This window comes from Drosophila mauritiana, unplaced genomic scaffold (genome assembly GCF_004382145.1).
Source record: "Drosophila mauritiana strain mau12 unplaced genomic scaffold, ASM438214v1 Y_144, whole genome shotgun sequence".
Classification (NCBI taxonomy): Eukaryota; Metazoa; Arthropoda; class Insecta; order Diptera; family Drosophilidae; genus Drosophila; species Drosophila mauritiana.
In genome coordinates, this window is record NW_022881558.1 from 1 (window position 1) to 10,956 (window position 10,956).

General features: G+C 33.3%; 1 pseudogene; it reads left to right on the top strand.

Annotated features, from left to right (window-relative positions):
- The first annotated feature begins 575 nt into the window (after positions 1-575).
- On the top strand, positions 576-10,406 carry LOC117150001 (annotated as a pseudogene).
- The last annotated feature ends 550 nt before the right edge of the window (positions 10,407-10,956 follow it).

Sequence of the window (10,956 nt, forward strand, 5' to 3'; positions counted from 1 at the left end):
CCTTAGTCCGGCCCGGAGGTGTGGAAATTTTTGAGAGTTACCAGCTCCAGCCCAACTACGATTAGCTAGTACTCTTAGCAGAGACATGACCTAACTAATTTGATTGATAATGATTTTTGAATGATATAATAAAAACCATTTTCTGTAAAAAAAATAATCGGTATTTTGATCAGAATTTTTTGAAATGATAAAAATTCAGAATGTTATGTATAGTTGATGAAAGATCTAATATTTGTTATTACTAGACTAAGAAAAATTTGAAAAAAATATTAATAAATAAATTGTATTTTATTTAATATAACTGAGTTATACGTTTATTAATGAATTTAATATTAAACATTTTCCTTTGGATTACTATTTATAATAATATAAAAACGCTGTGCTTGCCGCCATTCATACTCGGCCGATTAAGGGTTACGGCCCAACTGAACATAGATGTCATTATGGCATAGTCATTTCGCACTGTACTTTTTATTATTTTTCATACGAGTGAACTCGGTCGAGCCCGTGATTAACTAGATTTTTTCCTATGGAAAAAATAGCAAATCACAGTAAAATCTTGTAGCCAGAACAACAGCAGCTGGATCAGTTGGTTCCTCGGGATCAAGGGCAACGAGTACCTCTGCGCGTGCCCATCGACTACATTCAGGAGACGTTCAACCAGATGGGCCTGGAGTACTTCACCGAGACACTGCAAGTGATACTGAATCCGGGGTTCGACAGTTCCTTGGACTGGGTCTTCGGCGATGAGGAGAAGTGGTACGGCATGATCCACGCCCGATACATCATTTCGGAGCGAGGGGTGGATAATATGCACCAAAAGTATGAGAGAGAGGACTTCGAAGTGTGTCCAAAGCTCTCCTGTAGGCAGAAAGCCCTGCCTGTGGGCCCCAGCGACGTGTGGGTCAAGTCCAACGTGAAGATCTTCTGCCCTCGCTGTAACGATACACAGCCGCACCAAAGACACTAGAATAATTAGATGCGTAACACCATACGATTTTTTGGCAAGCGATTTTTTGGACGTGGCTCTAGAGGTGGCTCCAGGCTCTCTCGAGTTTTTGTTCGAGAGAGAAAGAGCGGAGAGCGCTACAGCAAACAGCTCTTTTCTTCGCATACAGTGACAGCAGACGACTGTATGTGTGCACACGTATGCTTATGCATTGTAAACTTTACAAAATATGCCCTTCACCTTTAGAAGTTCGTTGACTTTAAATCTATTTTATTTTTTATCAATTGGCACCATTTGAAAATTCTTGTTTTGCATTGCCTTAACGTTATTATTATTTAAATAAATCTTAGAAATTGTAATAACCGAATCTATGGCACTATGCAGCCACTTTTTTGGTGAAGGCCAAATTTGCTCTCTTTCCGCTCGCTTACGCTGGGAGCGTAAGAAATCTAAAAATAGAATTTGCTTGCTTGTGTGAGTAAAAACAAGAGGCGAGAACGCGTATATGTGTGCGTGTTGTGCTAGAAGACGATTTTCGGGCCGAAATCAATTCTGATCGAAGAAACGAATTTACATATTTGGAGTATTTCGTAGCAATATGATGAAATAAAATAATAATTAATTATTATCGAATTAGCTACCCTCTACATATCTATATTTATGTGATAATTAATTATGTGTAATATATATACTACTTTTATTTGTGCACTTGATGTTCAACAATAAACTTTTTTATACACATTTGTTCTTTATTATTTTTAAAAATATTTCAAAATCTTTAATGTGTATTTTACAAATATTAAAAAAAGATCAGAAGGTACCTTTAGTTTTCCGAAGTATTAAAAATTTAAGTAATAAAATATATAAAATAAATAAAAATTTGAAAAAAGGTTTGTTGCAAAAGTCATATCTGGAGGTGCGGACACAAGCACTCAACAATCATTGCCTTATTAATTTTTCACACGCCGCACGCTGAATACTCTAATGACTATTATTCTACTATAAAGTAATTTTTAAATTTATTTTGTGATATTATGATTCGGCTATTACTATTTCTAATCTATATGTAATAATAACAATGTAAGGCAATGCAAAACAAGAATTTTTCACATGGTGCCAATTGATCAATAATAATATAGATTTAAAGTCTAAGAACTTCTAAGGTGAAGGGCATATTTTGTCAAATTTACAATGCATGAGCATACGTGTGCAAGTTATCCAACCCGTGAACATAGCTCCCTTCCACAATTTATAAACAAATTCCAATTCTCAATCTCGCCGGAATTGCCCTTGTCTTTGTTTTTGTCATTGCCTTTGCCAGCACTCAGCTACCCGCTAACATAAGCAACCCAAACTTAACGTAAACACAGCTTCCGCTTGGAGACCAAGCCACGGCCGACTTATTGCGTATCAATCAAAAATTGCATCGATCAGCATAATTGAATTTCACAATGCAGTGGAAAATTTCCAGCATAAAGCTTTTATCGAAAGTTCGGTAATTTTCCGAAAGAAAAGCTTCTGGCCGAGGTTGATTGGATTAGGACTTAGAATTTGAAGATCAGTCTGAATCGGGAGTCTGAATCGGGAGTCTGAAAGAATCGGGACGAGATCGTCAACAGCTCGAAGTTAAACATAAGTTACCAAGTGTCTCGTAATAGTATAAGTGAAAAAGTTTATCACCAAATAAATGTTAAATAATAAAAAATAAAATTTATTTTTTAAATAAATAAAGAGTAACAATTTTAATTGGCGCCCAACGTGGGGCGGCGTATTCAAAAGTTCTAAATAAATATTAACGATAATAAGTTAAAAATAAAACGGAACTCGCGCCGCCAACAATCCATATTTTTAGTGGAAAAATTAAAACATCCACAACAATACAACGACGCCTAACTAATGTGAAAGTGATCGTGATAAAAAACTTAATTGGAAATCAATAAATGCAATAATCCAATTAAGTATTTAACATAAAAAGGTGGACTGAATACTTAATACAAATTACGAGAACATAATAAATAATAATAAACATAACATAAACATAACATAATAATAAAGATTCAGAACTCAACTACGAAACCAAAGAAATTCAAACAAATTCAATTTCAAAATTCAAATTCAAAAATAAAAAGGCTATATAAAAAATTGAAGGAAGACCCCAATAAATAATTATCAAGACGACCCAATTGAAGGAAGACTCCAAAAAAGAATTATAAGGAACAACCAATTGAAGGAAGACACCAAAAAAGAATTATTAAGAACAACCAATTGAAGGAAGACCCCTACCCTCCACCAACTACGCTGAAGGAAGAACTCCCACGGAAAGTATCGTGAGCAGATAAAAACAACACTAAGTCTTTAAATAAAATTAAAAAAAAAAAAAAAAAATTAAGATTAAGATACAGAGAATACTACTTTGAAATTAAATATTACAATATCAATTTAATTTAAAACAATCTGGAAGATTTGATAAATAGTTTTGATAATTTAAATTTAACAATGGCAACCGGAGGTTCAGTATCAACCCTTTCTGCGGGCGGGATATCCAGCGCCAGTAATCTGACAATGGAATTAATAAACAGAATGATAAATGTACAGTTGAGTGAAGTAACCAGAAAACTTGAAGGGTTAGAAGAGCAGTTAGCCGCTAACAAAAATGAGGTAGAAGACTATAAGATCCAAACAATAGACCGAACCATAAAATGCGAAACTACATTAGAAGTAATTAAATCCTTACCAAAGTTCACAGGAGAAATAACCCAATATGGAGGCTGGAGAGAAGCGGCAGAAACCGCAATGAGTCTATATAAAATTGAAAGTGAACAATACTTTATCGCTTTAACAATTTTACGTAATAAAATCATGGGAGCAGCACATGATGCTCTAACCAACCATGGTACCGTTTTAAACTTTCAAGCGATTCTTTCTAGATTGGATTTTATCTATAGCGATAAAAGACCAATCCATATACTCGAAACAGAATTAAGCATCTTAAGACAGGGACGCATGACCATTAACGAATTCTACAACGAAGTAAATAAGAAAATGACGTTACTTATAAATAAAACTATAATGACTTATGGAAAGGACAGCCTAATAACCAAGGAAACAAATAAAACAATTAGGAGCAACGCGCTAAGAATTTTTATTTCTGGATTAAACGGTTCAATCTCAGAAACACTCTTCTCTCTCAACCCACCAGATTTGCCAAATGCTTTGGCAAAGTGTCAGGAATTAGAGTCTAACAACTTTAGAGCTCAGTTTGCAAATAGGTATAATGGATTTAGGAGTGAAAACAGAAATCAAGGAAACAACCTTAGATTTGCCCCTAGACAGATTAATAATACACCAAATAGGATAAATAATAATTGGCCGCAAAACGGGAACTTCGGAGCGAATAACAATTGGAATTTTAATAATAATTCCAAAGTTCAACCACCACCACACCACAACTTCGGAACGAATAACAATTGGAATTTTAATAATAATTCCAAAGTTCAACCATCACCAGAACCTATGGAAGTAGACGACTCCATAAGAGTTCAAAATCGTCCGTTTAAAAATTATAATCATCCTAGGAATAATAACAACCAGTGGAGTTATAATAATAACCGACACAATTTTAATAATAATTTCCAAAGAAATAATTATAATCAATACCCAGCGCAAAAACACAACACAAGCGCAGGCCTTGTAAATCAGTCCGAAACACACCCCCGATAAAACGGGAATCAACGGAACAGTCAACCAGCCAGCTCATAAAACAATGAGAGTAAATAATATCAACGAGAACCATTTTTTAGATCAGCACCTTACAGAGGGATGCCTCATATCACAAGGGTAGACAGAAAAACTAAAAGACAATTCAAAATATTAATAGACACAGGAGCCACCGCGTGTTATATAAAAAAGGGTATTTATGAGAATAAAAGGGAATTATCAATACACAAAAGAGTATCTACAGTTCATGGATATTCAATCATAAAATATTATCATTTGATAAATATATTTGGGGAACAACATTTATTCTATGAAATTGAGGGTTTAGAATCTGATCTATTAATTGGATTCAATTTGTTAAGAAAGATTGGAGCTAAATTAGATATCGAGAAAGGAATCATGGAGTATAAGGGAAATAAAGAGAAACTCCAATATTTTGACGAGGATAAAAACGATTTGTGTTTAATTGAGGAAAAAAATATTCTTCCATTAAAAGAATATATAATTAAAAAATATTTAGATGAGCAAAAGATATATAAAACCGAAACAGTAATTGCCGAAGGCAGTTTATATAGCTTGGGATCAATGAATCCTGAGCACGCCAGCGTAGATTTATCCGCTAATAAACAATATATCAGTTTGGGATCAAAAATCCTGAACAAGCCGACGATGTTAATTCCGTCAGTCTTAAATCAAATAGCTTGGAATCCACAAATACCGAGCACGCAGTCGTTGAGTTTTCCGACAAAGAAAAAATTCATAACCTAAATATTATTTCAAATCAAATAAAAGAATTTGAAAAAAAAGTTATGAATAAAATTGAAAAGGAGCATTCTAAAATAAATACGCAAATTCCTTTTCGTACCGATATTCGAGGAGAAATAAATACAGTCAATGACAGAGCAATTTATAGCAAACAATATCCTTATGCTATGTCAGTCTCAGATTTCGTTAATAATGAAATCGATAGAATGTTAAAAGAACAAATTATAAGACCAAGTAGAAGCCCCTAAAATTCACCAGTTTTAGTAGTGCCTAAAAAAGGTCAAAACGAAGATGGATCTCCAAAACATCGATTAGTTATTGACTATAAAAAATTAAATGAAAGCACAATACCTGACAGATATCCGATGCAAGATCCGTCTGTAATATTATCTAACTTAGGGAAGTCAAAATATTTCTCAACCATTGATCTGGAATCAGGATTCCACCAAATTTTAATGAAAAATTCAGATATTGAAAAAACAGCATTCTCTATAAATAACGGAAAATTTGAATTCTTACGTATGCCATTTGGGTTAACAAACGCCCCTAGAATATTTCAAAGAGCAATGGATGACATATTGAGAGAACAAGTCGGAAAAACTTGTCATGTTTATATGGATGATATAATAATCTTTTCTAATACAATTGAACAACATTACACAGATTTAATTCAAATAATAAATATTTTACAACAAGCTAATATGAAAATTTCTCTAGAAAAATCAAAATTCTTTAAATTAGAAACAGCATTTCTAGGTTATATAGTATCTCACAATGTAATTAAAACAGATCCTGAAAAAATCTCCACAATTATGAAGTATCCGATTCCACAAAACATTAGAGAACTTCGAAGTTTTCTAGGCCTCACCGGCTATTACCGTAAATTTGTCCGAAATTATGCAAAAATTGCAAAACCTTTAACCAAACCTAGGAGGAGATAATGGAAAAATTTCTAGGAGAATGTCTACAAAAATTACAATACAGTTAGACGACCCAGCTGTTAAAGCTTTTAAAGAACTTAAAGATAATTTAATAGCACAAGTGGAATTAGTTCAACCAGATTATAACAAAAAATTCACTTTAACAACAGACGCATCAGATGTAGCTATCGGAGCAGTTTTATCACAGGATAATAAACCAATTACTTTCATATCCAAAACTCTAAATAAAACCGAACAACTTTATGCCACAAATAAAAAAGAATTGTTGGCAATAGTTTGGGCTCTTAAAAATCTCAGGAATTACTTATATGGTGTAATTGGTATAGAAATACAAACAGACCATCAATCTTTATCTTTCACAATCTCAGATAAAAACCCAAACGTAGAAATGAAAAGATGGTACTCCTTTATAGAAAGTTTCACCCCGAAAATAATATATAAACCCGGAACAACTAATGTCGTAGCCGACGCATTATCTCGAATAAAAATAAATAATATTACTAACAGCGACTTAGAGCAATCAAACTCAGATCAAAATACACAGCATTCTGCCGAAAGTAGTTTTGAAAATGTAATACAAGAGACCCGAAAACCGTTAAATCAGTTTCAACAACAACTGTTATTAACAAAGGGGAGGTATACAATACATGAGTCATTGAATGTTTTTGATAAGACTAGACATACAATTGAATATGATACGCCAGAAAACTTAATAGAAATATTAAGGGAATATATAAAACCAAACATAACGGTAGGAATTCATTGCACTTTAGAAGATCTTTATCATATTCAATTACCATTAAAAAATAACTTTAACAACAAATTTCTTTATACTAAAATATTTCTACAAGACGTGGAAAATAACGAAGATAAGGCTATCATAATAGAAGAAACACATAGTCGTGCTCACAGAGGATTAGACGAAAATTATAAACAAATTAATAGATTATTTTATTGGCCAAATTTATATATCAAATTAAAGGAATACATAAAAAATTGTACAATTTGCAACGAAAATAAATACAACCGGCATCCTATTAAAATCCCTATTGGAGAAGCTCCTATTCCAACTAAAGAAGGAGAGAATTTACACATCGACATTTTTTACGCGCAAAGTCTTATTTTCTTAACCTGTATTGACGCATATTCAAAATTCCTGGTTGTAAAAGAAATTCAAAATAAACTAAACATCGAGAATAAAGTAATGGAATTACTCCAACATTTTCCCCACGCCAAAGTAATTATGACAGATAATGAACCGAGCTTCACCTCAGCTCAATTTAAATCCTTTGCACAAAGATGTGGTTTAACTCTACATTTCGCCGACCCCAGACACAGTACCTCGAACGGACAAGTAGAAAGAGCACATTCAACATTAACAGAATTAGCTCGTTGTATAAAAGAAGAATTTAATCTTACTGACTATTCTGAAATAATTATTAGAGCCGCAAAAGAATTCAATCAAAGCATTCATTCTACAACAAACCAAAAACCCTTTGATATTCTATATAATAAAATTAATCGCGAAAACATTTCAAGAATTCTAAAGAACACACAAGAAAAAATGTTAGTAACACACAATGAAGGTCGCAGAGAAAAAGAATATCACGTAGGTCAAGTTGTTTATGAGAAAAAACACGGCGAAAGAAATAAGCTAAAAACTAGATATAAAAAACAGGTTGTTAAGGAAAACTTACCTAACAAAGTTATAATAAATAGTAGAAACAGGACTATTCACAAAGACAACATTAAGTTTTAACAAATACCATATTTTTTTTATTAAATTACAGAAAATGCATTTCGTATTACTTTTAATAACATTCGTAATGATAACCACTTCAGAAATAATTGATTACTCCAATCACGAATTCTTCCTGTTCAAAGACAAAAAGGATGTCCTTACCTATGAATCATATGCTGACTTATACCACGTAACTAACTTAAGTTTTTATAAAGAAATAATCAATCTAGAATCAGGATATGTAAGAAAAGATAAAAATACACGGACACAGTGGGAAATTACTTACGAAATACAGATAATAGAATTAATTTTGTCACAACTGATACCAACTAGATCAAAAAGGGGAATAAATGAGTTAGGCACTGTTTGGAAATGGTTAGCTGGAACTCCGGATCACGATGATTTCATTAAAATACAGAATAAAATAAATGATTTAATTGAAAACAATAACCAACAATTTATTATTAATTCCAAATTGTTTAAAGAGATAAAATCACTTTCCGATCATTTTAAAAACATTTTTATCGATCAAGAATTGCCATTAAGAAAACATCGCCTACGTTTATTAACATTTGACTTACAAAACATTATTGATACTATCACACTGGCCAAAATTGATTTATTCAACACAAAAATTTTAAACAATGAAGACATCAAAGAAATATTAGATCACGAACAACAGCCTGTACTTATTGCAGACTTAATGGACATCGCCATATTCAAAATTGTATTGCATAAAGAACTCTTAATAAATTATATAAAATACCCCGTTATAACAAACAGATGCGAAATTTACTATGCCAGATCCATTTCACATAATGATGGAAAATTACTTATAAGTAATCAGGTCGCAAAATGCGAAAATACCTATTATGAAATATCTAATTTTAAGAACGAACTTTTGAACAACTATTGTATTATAAGTAAAGATAAGACTTGTTTTACCCGCTTACTAAATGGAGAAAAATCAATTTGCACTAAAATTCTAGAAAAGAATAAGAATATAGATATCATTCAAGAAGGTGCCATTCTAATAAATGGAAATAATATTGTGAACGATTCTCATTTAAATGGGTCATATTTAATAACATTTAACAGCACAACTACAATAAATAATATTTCATACACCAATTCAGAAAACAAAATACTTGAGTACATAACTACCAACCACTTTAAAAACTTAGAAATATCAGAATATATAAAATCAAACAATTCAGAACTTTCTCTTGACAACATTAATATTTTAAACCCATTTATTGAAATTTACAATTGGAAAATTTCAATTTCATTTATATTATTAATTTTAATCATTTTGTATTTCATTACTATATTAATAATAAAAATCAGGTATTATATATTTGTAACCAAACAAAAACGGCAAGAACCAGAAAAACCAAATAATGATGTAGAATTTTTAACAGAATTAAATGAACGTTTGAACGAAATTAATAATGAAGCGGGACGCGTCATTTTAGAGGGGGGAGAGTTATCCAACCCATGAACATAGCTCCCTTCCACAATTTATAAACAAATTCCAATTCTCAATCTCGTGGGAATTGCCCTTGTCTTTGTTTTTGTCATTGCCTTTGCCAGCACTCAGCTACCCGCTAAAATAAGCAACCCAAACTTTACGTAAACACAGCTTCCGCTTGGAGACCAAGCCACGGCCGACTTATTGCGAATCAATCAAAAATTGCATCGATCAGCATAATTGAATTTCACAATGCAGTGGAAAATTTCCAGCATAAAGCTTTTATCGAAAGTTCGGTAATTTTCCGAAAGAAAAGCTTTTGGCCGAGGTTGATTGGATTAGGACTTAGAATTTGAAGATCAGTCTGAATCGGGAGTCTGAATCGGGAGTCTGAATCGGGACGAGATCGTCAACAGCTCGAAGTTAAACATAAGTTACCAAGTGTCTCGTAATAGTATAAGTGAAAAAGTTTATCACCAAATAAATGTTAAATAATAAAAAATAAAATTTATTTTTTAAATAAATAAAGAGTAACAATTTTAATTTGCACACATACAGTTGTTTGCTATCACTGCGTAGAAAAGCGCTATCAAACCAATTTATGGCCGTTACGCATCTTGTTATTCTAGTGTCTTTGGCTGGACGGAGCAATGTTCGGGACCAGCTTCTCGCACAACTTCTTCGCGCAGCGGCCGAACTTGAGACCCAAGCCGCCCCTGGACGTCCCCCGGTAAGTAATTCTCCGAATTTAGTCCTTTTTCTTTTCTACACAAAGCGCTTGCATTTGCAGTCTATTTGGCTTCCGGTTTTTACGAGACGGCCTTGATGAAGCTCGAATCGCCCGAGTCCTCGCCCAAGAATATCGGATCCTCGGTCAACAAGTCCCAATGAATGATCTGAATGTTTAAATCCACACGAGGGAGAGCAGAAATGTTTGTCCTATATATCTATCAGCTTGTACTCACGCCAACAGACAAACCTAAGCATTTTCTATTGACGACGCGGACTGCGGCGCACGTTTTTCCTTCCCTTCACAAAAAGGTTATGCGTGCACCAAAGTTGACATGCCAGGGCATCTCCGCAGCAACGACGTTATCAGCACCACTGAAAGCAGAAACAGGATTACTATAGGCCATGCGCAGGAACAGTAAGCACAATTATTACAATAAGAAATAACACGCGAGTTTTCTGCTTCGTTTCCGCTTGGGAGAGGAGAGACCAGTTTCCCTAAATGCCATTGACACTGACAAACGCGAGTAACTGGCGGGAAAAATACTAGAATCCCAAAAATACTAACTTGAACAATTCTAGTATTTTTGCCCGATAGTCAGCTGGCGGAGAAAAAAGATACTAGCCGATAAGCCCGCCAAAA